General features: G+C 43.2%; 1 protein-coding gene across 2 annotated transcripts in view; it reads right to left on the bottom strand.

Annotated features, from left to right (window-relative positions):
* LCLAT1 (lysocardiolipin acyltransferase 1) overlaps positions 1 to 11,747 on the bottom strand; it is a 718,584-nt gene extending 706,837 nt beyond the window's left edge. For both annotated transcript variants that reach the window (XM_078649857.1, XM_078649858.1), the window contains exon 1: positions 11,620 to 11,747. The gene's annotated coding sequence lies outside the window, so the exon portion shown is untranslated. The remainder of the gene's footprint in view (positions 1 to 11,619) is intronic.
* Positions 11,748 to 12,401: the final 654 nt, after the last annotated feature.

The following is a 12,401-nucleotide window of genomic DNA, read 5'->3' as shown; positions in this document are numbered from 1 at the left end:
CAGGAGCCCATTTAATACAGACATTAAACAGAACGGGGATACTCATTTAACTCAAACACTTTACATATGAAAGAGGAAACAACTACCTATAAAGTTATCTATTACTCTATTTTACGTAGCCTTTTAAACCAGAACATGAGTGTGTCTATCTGTTCACTGCTTAGGTCGAGCCTACCTGACAGAGGCTGTCTGGTTTCGAAAGACATATTGTGGGCTTACCAAGAACATACAGGGGCTTGCAGCCCGCCCATTGCTTATCACTGGTTGGCCCTACTGTCACTCATTTTGCTGCTTCTTATTTGTGTCCCAGCATTTCAGTCCTATGTTTGTACCTCCCATGGACTAAAACCCGTTTACCCTCTCTTTGATTAACCGGATTCTATGTTTCCACTGCTTGCTTTTAGGGAACAATGTTTTAGTTCTCATCTAATACAGTGGATGCGCTGTCTCTTGCAAGGCATATGGTTTTCTAGAGGTCATCCATTGCTTACTGTTACCATAGCTTCATCACCACTCTTTTGCTCGGTTCTTAATGGTCAGCTGACATAGGCATCTTTCCTCTTAGTATGTCTGTCCCTCTCCCGATTCATGTATGCATTACTTGTGTCCTTGCACTGTATCACATTCAAGCAAAGTGCATCCTTGGTGGATGGCTCTCAGTGCTGCAGTCAGCACCTGGTACAATGGGCAGACACGGACTAGACTATGTTGCTCTTGTCAATGACAGCTCGTGAGCAGTGTTGGCCACGGTGAGACACAGTATCTGCGGCCTGAAGCATGCCCTATTGTATTCAGAGGGAATCGTGCTACAATCCAGAAGTACTTTTAACTCTTGCATCATGTTGCTCCTAAATATTAATTAAAGTGTCATTGACTGCTTTCATGTATTCCGTTGAAGCCTGTAATTACCTTATTAGTACATCGTTAGAAAGGCAGAATGTCTTTTGTCATCACTAGTTGTCTGACTCATTAGCATCAATTAACCTCAGGACAGAAAGAAGTTGCCAAATCTTCTTTACAGTGGGAGGGCCCAATTGAAATAACACTGGAAAGATTGAAGCAGTAATGGCTTGAACCCGAGCAATCCCAAAGCTGGTGCTTTATTCCTCTTAGCAATTACAACCGTACTACCAAATCCTAAAAACACCAATAGAATTTGAATGATTCACGTTAACCTCTTCATGATCCTCTGCGTGTGAAATCACAGTTTTCCTATATAATTGGTGGAATTAGCATCACTGAAAAAGCTACACCTTGCTGGGACCCGGAGGGGGGAAAAATAAAGTATAAAAAGAATGCTTTTTAGAAAACTGGAATATGCTTGGTAATTGTTTAAAAGGAGGAACGCCACTGGGATTATAAAATAGGAAATTTCCTCCATGAGTTACATTTTAAAGATACTGGTAGTGACTGAATTTTGATACGGGAAATAGCCTCTGCTAGAGGTGTTGAAGTTGAAAGAATAACTTCTCTATGAATTGTAGTATCATAATGTACGGTTAAGGGTAGATCATTCTGTATAGTGCTATACACAGACAGTCTCAAGAACCTGACCAAAAAAATACTATCAATTTGTAGCATGTCTAACCATCTACCCATATTAGAGCCCAATGAATCAGCTTTCGGGCAGACACGGTGAGGCTAGAGCTTACAGTACTGACCTCTACATTTAAAGGATAAAATCGATTTTAAGTTCAAATACCACTCTATCCCCTGTCAAAGTAGACACAATAAACAAATCAAGCAGAGAAGGGAGAGTCCAGTATCCAAAGGGCGCCTAAATTTCCAATAGCATTACATCACATAGCCATCAAGTAGGAAATAACATACACTTGAAACAAATGCTAAAATTTTTACATTTACCTCATCTAGGTTCCCTATATCTTCAGGTTAATGGGGTTGACAGTCTTCAAACAATTCCCTCAAGGCTCTATGGGGTTATGTTCAGCCCACTGTAAGTCTCATTAATTACAAACTCTAAGTTGTGGCCTGAAACGGTATTACAAAAGAGCAGATACCCGATAGCAGAAAGCAAAATGCCTATTTCAACAAGAAACACTATAACAAAACCTTCATACACCAATCACATGGATTGCTTTGATTCAACAAACATGTCTCTTTTTAGGTCTCACGTGAGACTGTGCATGTGCGGTTGCTTGCAAGACATTTTCTTAACTGACAGTGGGCTTAGAGCCGCCCTTCCTTACCATTGGTTGGCTTCAATTTGCTTGTTTCTCATTTGTTAATGTGTGTAGCCTTCACATCCTGGTTTTGTGTTTTATCCTTGCTTGGAGCATGGCCAATGTACTTGTGTCCTTCCACTGCTCGCATTTTGTGAGCTACTTTTTTTCTCTTGATTGAAGCACTCTGTGCGAGTGTATGCACTTGAGCTGGTTCCCTTATGTTCTTCCTTTAATTCTGCCACCTATTCAGAGTTGTTGCATGCCCTCTAACGTTCCATCTTTTTGCTTTGCCCCCCCCCTACGTCCATGTTGTTTGCCTCCAACCACTGTTTCTGTGGTTGGTTGTCTCCTCTAGCCCTCCTTCCTCGGCCTGTGTTTTTGCTGGACTTCAGCCACTGTCCCAGTTGTTGCTTGTCACAACCTGCTCTGTGTTATTGCTTGCTGTCCATGTTGTTGCCTTGCTCGCACTCTCTCTCCCGCCCTCCCTACCTAGTTCTTCCTGCCCTGCCAGACCCGCTCAACATTCAGGGTGTTGCTCCACCACATGCCCTCTCTCACTCCCTCCCTCGATGGTGCCTCATACCCTGCCATCAATAGGTGCGACTATATGCCTTTGCCAATGCTTGTTTTACACAGAACTTCCAATTTTTATTTTTTCGGTTCAAGAGAAATTCTATTCAGACATTTTGGGTGGTCGGAATTTCCGAGACGGGCCAGTATCTCCCTGTAGAATGCCTACAAGATACACCTCATGAAATCCCAAATCTTAAAAGAGTATATAAATCTATGTCAAATTAAATGTTTAATATGGGTCAGTGAGTCTGCTACACTGGTTTGTCAAAACTTCGGATGTGCACAAAAAGCCTGGTCACACTCGATGCCTTGAACACCACTGTGCGGTACAGGATCTTCTCCCAATGCTTCCAAGTTTCTTTTGTTAATCATGCGGTCTGGAAGCAAACAGAGCTCCTATAAAGGCGGCGCTGCACGCCTCCTGTCTGCCTTCACCACTATATGCTTTTCTAATTGTGAAAGATATTAGTAATGTGTCCTCAAATATTTGCCTATTTAGGCGCGTTCAAATGACACGCCAAGAGAGTATGAATTATGTACACATCTTAAACCCTCAAATATAAAAACTATTTTGTTTACTATGCAGATAGTCTGATTCATGAAGTACAAGCAACCTTTTCAAACATTTCTAAATGCATTTTAAGGGGCCCCTCCATGTTTTGCCATAATTTATACAGAAACCCGTATTGCAACTTTTTTTAATACACTCTGCACTGTACATGCCGCAGTCTGACCAGGCTTTTCAGGTGCCTTCGATGACTACCAACTGCATGAATGAGGCCTCTTCTAGTAGACTAACGGGTCAACTGTGCAGTTCTTCAAATCAAAGAAGACAAGCAGTGGCAAAGACTACAGGCCTGGGTATAATTTGACAATATATTCCAACAGGTTTGTAGAAATGTTTCCCTTCGATTACCTATGGAAACCACGCCTACTCGCTTTGACAACGCTCGGTAGTGTATTGGTGCTATATTATTGTTGGTAGTTTTGGTTGTGGTATTGGCAGTGGTGGTATGGGGATGGTGATGGTGACTTAATTGGGGTTATGGAGATGGAGATGGTAACAATGGTGTCCTACGACTGGTGGTATGGATACCATTGCCAGTGGCATTAGTGGTACTGGTATTGGTGTCATTTTTGGTGGTTGAATTGTCAGCGGTGGTGGCATTAGTGGGGGTGGTATTCCTGGTGTGGCATTGTTGTGGTCATGGTGCGAGTGTGGTACTGGTATTGCTGGTAATAATGGCATTAATTATTCTGCTCATTGTGTGGCATTGGTAATAGTAGTGTATGGTACTGAGTAATTATGTATGTATGTATGAATGAATGTATATATGTTATGGTACTGGAGTTTATAAAGCACACATTCATTGAGCGGTTTCATGGAGCTAAGAAGGCAACAAACAGGTGAATAAGGGTAGGCAGAGGGTTCGTTGTAAGCTAGTCTAAATATCCAGGTTATTAATGCTTTTCTAAATTCCGAGTAACAAGATGCTGATCTTATCTCAAGGGGGGAAGCGTTCCAGAGGTTAAGAGCAGTGCCCGAGAATCTGACACCCCGCCTAGTCTCTTCATCATGAATTTGGGAACCGATAGGCAGTTCAAATGAGAAGATCGTAATGAGCGTTTAAGGGTATTTTTGTGGAGTCAGGAGGTAATGACGTGGCATTGTTTTTGTTGTTTATAAGTTACATTGCCTGCCTGTTTCTGGACAGTTTGGAGACTTTTGAGGAGGCATTTGGGTAGGCCAACATATAGGGAGTTGGCATAATCAATTCTAGAAAGAACGAGGTCGATGACAGCTTGGATAAGGGCCTCAAAAGGTGAGGAATTTAGCAATCTTCTTGATTTTGCAGAGCATTAGGAAGGATGAAGAAATTACTGACCCGATTTGTGACTTCATGGTTAGTTCAACGACGATAGTCACACCAAGACATTTTTCTGCTTTTTGGGGTGGCTCCCAACTCAGGCAGTCAGCTCAGATGCTTTTTGATTATCATGTCAGGACAGACTGATCCCAAGATGGCCCCCGGCTATACTTTTTAAATATAAAGTAATCCCTCATGCATTACGAGGCAAGCACTCCATAGGAGGCAGGATACTTTGAGATGGTCTAATACTTGAATGACAATGTCTTAAGAAGCTAATCCAAATACGCCAATGTTTTGGGCCTTGGTGGAGGTGTGAGGGGTAGTGTCACCCAAAGCTCATTCTATGAGTATTGTGAGTAAGTGGGCAGCAGGTCTTGGAGACAGCTGTGCCTGTCTCCCAAGAGCTAACAAATAAAAAACCTAAAAAAGTTATCTGGTAGGCAAACGTTTATCAAGGGACTAACTGAGCATTTGACAAGACAACCTGGTCTTAAGACCTCTGCTGATGAACTGCACTCTTTTGAACACTGGTTTTCACCCTGTGCTGAGGGTAACAAGGGAAGATAGTACGAGACTAAGTATGCATGAAGTAATCTAACTAAGGGTGGAGACGGACAGTAAACAAGCCACCAACCCAACATAATATTGAGGTCACGTGTTCCAATGTTACCTCCTGCTTGTCTCATGTGCGCCTCCTTGCGCTTCTTTCTTTCCTGTCCACTCGTTCTCTCTTGTCGCAGCAGTATTTCGATTCAGAACAAATGCAGCATCTGGTTCCATCTTCCTCCTACACTCCGAATCATGAGTCTGGTGTATTCCACATCCCATCCCATTCCTTCAAAGCACTGGGTAATACAGTTGAGCAGGAAGGAGTGGAGGGTAATAATGAAGCAAGTTATGCTGATGGAGTTAAGCAGAACTTGGTTCATTTCCCCTTTCCACTATTTTTGAACCACCACAGCACCAGTACTGTGAAGTGTGCTGCCCAATAACTCAAGAATTATAAATCCATTGAAGTTCTTAACTGTTACAGTGTTCTAATTACTTTTGTAACATGCCTCTAACAAATGCCTTGTTTTTGAGAGGTGACAGTTTCAGAAGACGTTCATTTAGTCAAATCCCAATGGCGAATATTTGCATTTGTTAAGTGCACAATTACTTATGGTGTAGCATTCTGGTGCTTAGAAATTTGTGAGCCAGCCTAGAGGAGGGTGAATGCTAGGAAGGCACATTATTCATTCTACTACAAAGCGCTCTAGTGAGAGCTCAGCATGTATAGCCTTCAGTAAGGAAGGGCCCGATGAAGAAACATGTCTCCTGAGAGATGGCCTTCATCTTTTTTTAGAGAAGAAACCAAGCAGTTGGTCTCTTCCCGTTGGTATAGTCGCTCCAGTGAAGGGCCCAAGTTATTTCTGATTTATTATGCTAGGTACTTTACTCTGACAGTTGTATGGTGGCAGACAGGAGGTAATTAGGGTGCAGTAGACTGAAGTGCACTCATGTAGCATAGGCTGGGAACGTTAGTGAAGACGGGGTGGGGGTGGTGGGTGTGTGTTCGATCAGAGGGATTGGGCATTTCTTATAGTGTATGCTGGTTAATGGAGTGTCTTGAGTGTGTTTCCAATGATTGCAGATTTGCTCTCCATCAGTCCTTGGCTTACCTTCCTGCAGCTGTAGAGAGGCGTGAGGCATCAATTGCTAAAATACAAGTGCTTCAATGAAGACCACCAATCATCCATACTAGATTCCATTTGCTGTACATGCTCTGCTTAAGCTGCTCCCACAAATCAATAAAAGGATACCAACCTAATTTTTAGCATTCAATTTCATTTACAGAGCATTTTAAATGTAGCTTTTTGATGTTTACATATTTTATTAATCTGCTAATATTATTCAGTTTTTGAATAGACATTATGGACCCATTGGTTAAGAACAGCTGCCCTGTGGGGTTGAATGCTAGGAAGGCACACTTTTCAGTCCTCTGTAAAAAGCTGCAAGCGGAGCTCAAAAGTGTAGCATTATGTCACTACGGTGAATACAAACTTGATGATGTAGCATGTCCCGTCTGTGAGTAAGAGCATTCATCCATGTTAAAGAAGAAAACAAGCAATTTTACCATCAGGTATCATACCTCAGATCAGAGGTCAAATCATCCTCTTACTCTCGGAATAGCCAACCACCAAGAGAGCCAACTTCCACAGATGTACGACCAGCACCACCAACTGGATTAAAAACAACTGCCTGAAACTCACCACAGACAAGACAGAAGTGCCGATCTTCAGCAACAACACCTCCTTATGGAATGACTCCTGGTGGCCCCTCAAACTAGGCTCCTTACCCTCTCTGACAGACCATACTCGCAACCTCAGCATTATCCTGGAAAGCAAACTCACCATCAAAAGCCAGATCAACGCAGTCTCATCCACCCGATTCCTCACTTTGCATGCTCTGGAAAATATTCAAAAGGCTCCCTGTCAACACCAGACAAACAGTCATTCAAGCCCTAGTCACCAGCCGCTTGGACTAGGGCAACACACTCTACGTAGAAGTAACCCCTCACATCCTGAAAAGACTTAAAACCATACAGAACTCAGCGGCCAGACTCATCCTTGACTTGCCCAAACAGACCCACATCACCCCCCACCTCAAGAAACTCCAGTGACTCCCCATACAGAAGAGATGCCAATTTAAGATGCTGATCCACACCTTCAAAGCCCTAGAAAGTCTGCTGACCCTTAAAGGCATATGGAAGGCTGAAACATGTCAAACCATGGATGTTTCGGGTCATTATACCCAGATACATCACTTTGTTTTTAACCTTGCCGAGTGACCTCAAATGAAATCAGGAGAGGTTCCAGAAGACAATTTTAATTCCCACTTAAATCCCTCATTCTTAGTTAAGTGCTCCGCTAACAAACCGGACCAAGTCCACTCACTCAAACAAGATGCAGTGGGTAAGGATCCGATGATGAAGCACGCCACAGGTGGTACCTGTGGGTAAGGATCCTATAAAATATCTATAATATGCTAGGGTCCCACTAATGATCTTTCAGAGTAGAGGCATCACAGAAAAGCAGGTTAACCCTCCTTGATTGTAGTGATTTGAAGTAATTCAGGGTGCTCTGGTTTCCCTTCCATAGGTTCTCACTCCTCAAGTGCGACACAAACATTCGCCTGGGAGTTAACCTTGTGAAAATGTATTGGTTGGATTAAAAAGATGCAATGAATGGCTTCTGTATGCTTCCTACAAAAGAGAAGCATTGTCTTCTGTCCAATGTAACAAATGAAGATTCCAAGCGTGAGGGCCCTTACTTGCTCTAGCGACTATTACCTGACAAGGGAATAAAGACCCTAGCAATTGGAGCAGGAAATCAGTTGCGAGGGAGACATTCTAAAAATCTGGACTCTAATTTGGTACCTACTGCATACAGGCATGGGGAGGAGGATCTTTCTAGAGTGACTATACAAGTTTTATGGTAGATCGTACCTATTTTATACCAATACATCAATTGACTGCAACTTAATTAGGAATTTTACTAATAGGGTAGGGATGGGCGATGAGCCAGGATAATTATTAATCAATTTGTTTATATGATAATAGCACATAATTTCTAGTACACTACAAAGTATCAATATTTGCATGTGGCTGATTAAGTGGTTCAGGTTAGGGCTCCGTTATATCACCTGCAGATGTAAGAGATTCTCTAAAGGTTTGTCGGACTCATGATACCTAGTCTAAATAAGAGCATAACTCATTGGGATGGGTGAGAAACACATGCCAGTTTTCATTTCCTGATATTATAAGGGTAAACAGAACAACAACATCCACATACTCCAACACCCCTGCTCAGTCTCCTACACCGGGAAATATTACATCCTAACAAACCTGTCTACCAGCAGTGTCCAAGCTAACAAAGCACACACAGAGCAATCATTTCTAGCTCTTGAGCACAGTTGAAGACATGCCCTGACAAAGAAGACAGACAGGAAACAGCGACAGTGAAGCACAGCTACGGAACTGACTCCACAAAATCTTCTACAAATGATAAAGCAGTCCTCACTGGAAGAGGATCCAGGCAAAACGTTTTGCTGTTCTCCCATCAGCCTAGTCCAAGAGAAGGAGAAAAAAATAATCCACCTTAAGTGCCCCTGCATTACTGCTCCGTATTTATGAACATTTGGCAAAGGGCTTGCAGGGTAAAAAGTATATGTCACTCCATGCACACCTACGTCTCTACCCATAGCCTCCCTCAAAAACTGTTCCAAGATCCGTCACCAAGTGCCATACAAGCCATGGTATGCTATACAAGAACCACCACCAATATGCAAAAGATGGAGATTCTTTCTAAGAGGCGATAGATCCTTCACCTGCATTAATCTATAAACTCACTGGGACATCAAATTCATCGAGCTACTCTCAAGCAAACTACCAGCTTGCCAACACAGTCCTCCCAAAGGGGCAGTACAGTCTTCCTGCTCAATGGAGGACGAGAAACACCATGTTTGATTTTAGTATGCTGCTCAGCCTGGATGACTGTGTGAGAATGTTGGTGTGTGGAATGTTGGAGTGCTTGAGTCAGGTGGTGGTGGGCTGAGCAGCATAGAGGCTGCTCCTGGTGGGCCTCATCCTTTGTACAACTTACTACTTAAATAAACCCACATGAAAACTACCTTGGCTGGACTACACATCTTATTGTTACATTTGGCGATGATTTGGAAGAACCTGCCTGTGCTACCTTACGCCCAAAGCTTAAATTACTTAAAAGGTAAAGCACCTTCTTGGAGTCTTTCGTGATTCCTGTTTTTTTCTGTTACTCCCTCCCCACTTATTCCTTTTCCATCTGTATTTCCTACTTTCCCACCTTCAATTTTCATGCCATGTTTCAGTATTCATTTTTCATGCCATGTTTCAAGATGCTTTTGCCTCATTTATTTCTAGCAACTTTTATTATGCCTCCTGGGAGTTCCTACATTCACATTGTAAAGGAGGAAGAAGTTGTAGTATGCTGCTCTGTAAAAGAGGGAGATGTTGTAGTATGCTGCTCAGCCTGGATGACTGTGTGTGAGAATGTTGGCGTGTGAGAATGTTAGCGTGTGGAATGTTGGAGTGCTTGAGTCAGTTGGTGACGGGCTGAGTAGCAGAGAGGCTGCTCCTGGTGGGGCTCAACCTTTGCACAACTTACTATTTAAATAAACCTTCATGAAAAGTACCTCGCTGGACTACACATATTTTTACAATGATCTACCACAAATACACACACAAGCTGGCAGCGGCCAAGACAATTAAGAAAGTTACAATAATTGAAAAGGAGCAACCACTAGAAAAGTTAAAGCAGTAATAATTCAAGAACTTGGTCTCCCTAGTTATCTTGATTGGAACTAGTGCTGACAACAGCTAGAAACGGACCCAGAAATCCATTTGGTAAGTGTGGCTAAACTGCTCAGTGTAACTGTACCCGTTCCGCTCAAAAGTTCAACACCATAGCACCTATTAAGGCACTCACAATCTGACTTAAGTGAGATAGGCCTTGAATACTCTAACGCCAAGCATGAAAGTAATTCTTGGCACTCTGAAGGAAATGCCAGACCATCAACATTCTTTCAGTTCACACCACTCGTATCCTAATGCAGTCTTTAATGTACCCAGACTACGCTCCACCAGCCTCAAAGGGTTGCACTTGTGATCCAGTGTCTCATCAGTGCAACTAAGGACGTCCTGAAGAGACATACACAGCCCCACATGCAGTCCACACACTGTCCTGTTGCATCATGTTATAGCTGCATATCCTCCCGATAGAAAGACTTTCTGCTACTCCACTAAGAGAATACCAGACACAGTTGTGGCTCAGATGCGACTTCAGAAATGCAGTCATCAAGTCCATGTCACTAGAAGGCAGTATGAGAAAGTCATGCATAGCAATTACTGTCCCAAGACGCCAGCAATGCTCCCTCGCCAATGACTAGTTATGAAAAAATTAACATTGACCAAAGGTTATTGCAAATGTCATCTATATAGACCCATCCATCCTCAAACTCTCCAAGAATCATCCTTCCATGGATGCAATTGATCATCCTGTACAGACACATCCACAACCAGTGCTCCAAAAGTAAATCAACAGATCATACTATGCTGATGGCAACGTCTTACTATTGCTCATCCAGCTTCAGTCATTGTGCCTAATTTGAGGCTATGATACACTGATAATGGTGACATTGTTTAAAGGCACTTTCTCCTAGTGCAGTCTCTGTTCAGGCTCTCTATCCCTCACACTTGCGCATACCCATTTTTACCCGTGTCACAGGTCATGCATGAGTCGAGTGAATACAATAGATTAGGGCTCCCGTGTTCTCACTCCAGTTACCAACAAGTTTATGTCATCTATGTCACTATACTATTCTACATCACGTAATAACACAGGTAAAAGATGTCTTTATTTCACCAAGGACGCAGTTCTCCACTCCTGGGATTTAGCTTTACAGTCTAATGAATTCTCTGGTAAATGCAGTTCTGTTAAAATGCAGTTTTGTTTCACTTCAATTTATCCGGTTACTTCTTACTCAAAATGTGGTTCCAAACACTAGTCACCAAAAGTCCCTCTTCGAGCATCTTAACCGGAGCTCTTATGGGCTGTCAATCTCGGTGGCATAATCTCCACCCTATCAGTGAGGGAAACATCCACCCTACAGCTGTGCACGTTTCAAAGAGAATATACTAGCAACCAAGATACTTTGCCCTCTTTTGGGAATCAACAGGTTGAAAGAGGTATGCTCAAAACAGAACATCCCAACCACACCTAGCCTCAGAGCATCCTTCTTCCACTGAGCCATGAATTAATAATATTCAGCTCTTCCCACACGCCTGCACTACCGATTCCTGCAGTTCTCTTAAACTAATCCCTCTACGTCCATACGATATCCTTCCTGCACTTCACCGTAAACCACCAATAACATGCACACATCAGCAATCAGGTACAGCAGCATTAACTACTTACCCGGACCGTAACAGAGAAGTCAACCGAATGCCCGTTATCATGTGTTGATTTTTTTTAACTTAACTGATGTCATTTAGCTGTAATATAGGCACTTCCGGGTCGCATATCAACCAATCCCACGACTGAAGTCCACTTGGAGTGTGAAGTATTGCTGATATGTAAAGTAATTTTGGATTGGCGAATAAAGGGTATCTCAACCAATCCTAATGCGCCACACAGAATGCCGAAGTGTTCATTGGCTATAAAGCCCTTACACGGCTGTGTCCGAGTAGACCTGCTGCAAGTCAGTGGGTGCTCGCCATTTTGGAGTAGGCTAGCGGTGTTCGGTTGAGGTAGTCCAGGCGGCGTTTACTGTCCTTGGCTGGCTGCCCCCCTCCGCCTGCCATTCTGAATGCGAGCGCAGGAAAGAGGGATTAAAGGCACCAGGGAAGCGTGTTTAGTGCCCCGCATGGTGAGAGGGAGGGATGGTTGGACCCTTTCACGGTCTGTTAATGACGACAGCCGGGGCATGGCCTTTTGGACGATGTCCACGTTGCTTGTGCTCGGGCCGGGATAGTGTACTGCGTGTCAGTTCAGGAAAGCTACTTGTTGCATTGGTAGCATTTATTTACTGACGCTGGATATTCCGACATGTGGTACTTGCTCGATTTTCTCCCTGCTGCTGCATTGGCTACTTCCTGGCATGTCAGACTGGATATTGAACTTTCTTGTGGCAGCAATAAATGTGACATTCTGCATGTCACTCGCGCATATGTCGAATTCTGCATGTCACCTATACAGGG

The sequence above is a fragment of the Lissotriton helveticus genome, chromosome 6, assembly GCF_964261635.1.
Source record: "Lissotriton helveticus chromosome 6, aLisHel1.1, whole genome shotgun sequence".
NCBI classification, from domain to species: Eukaryota; Metazoa; Chordata; class Amphibia; order Caudata; family Salamandridae; genus Lissotriton; species Lissotriton helveticus.
This window is presented reverse-complemented; position numbering and strand designations above follow the sequence as displayed.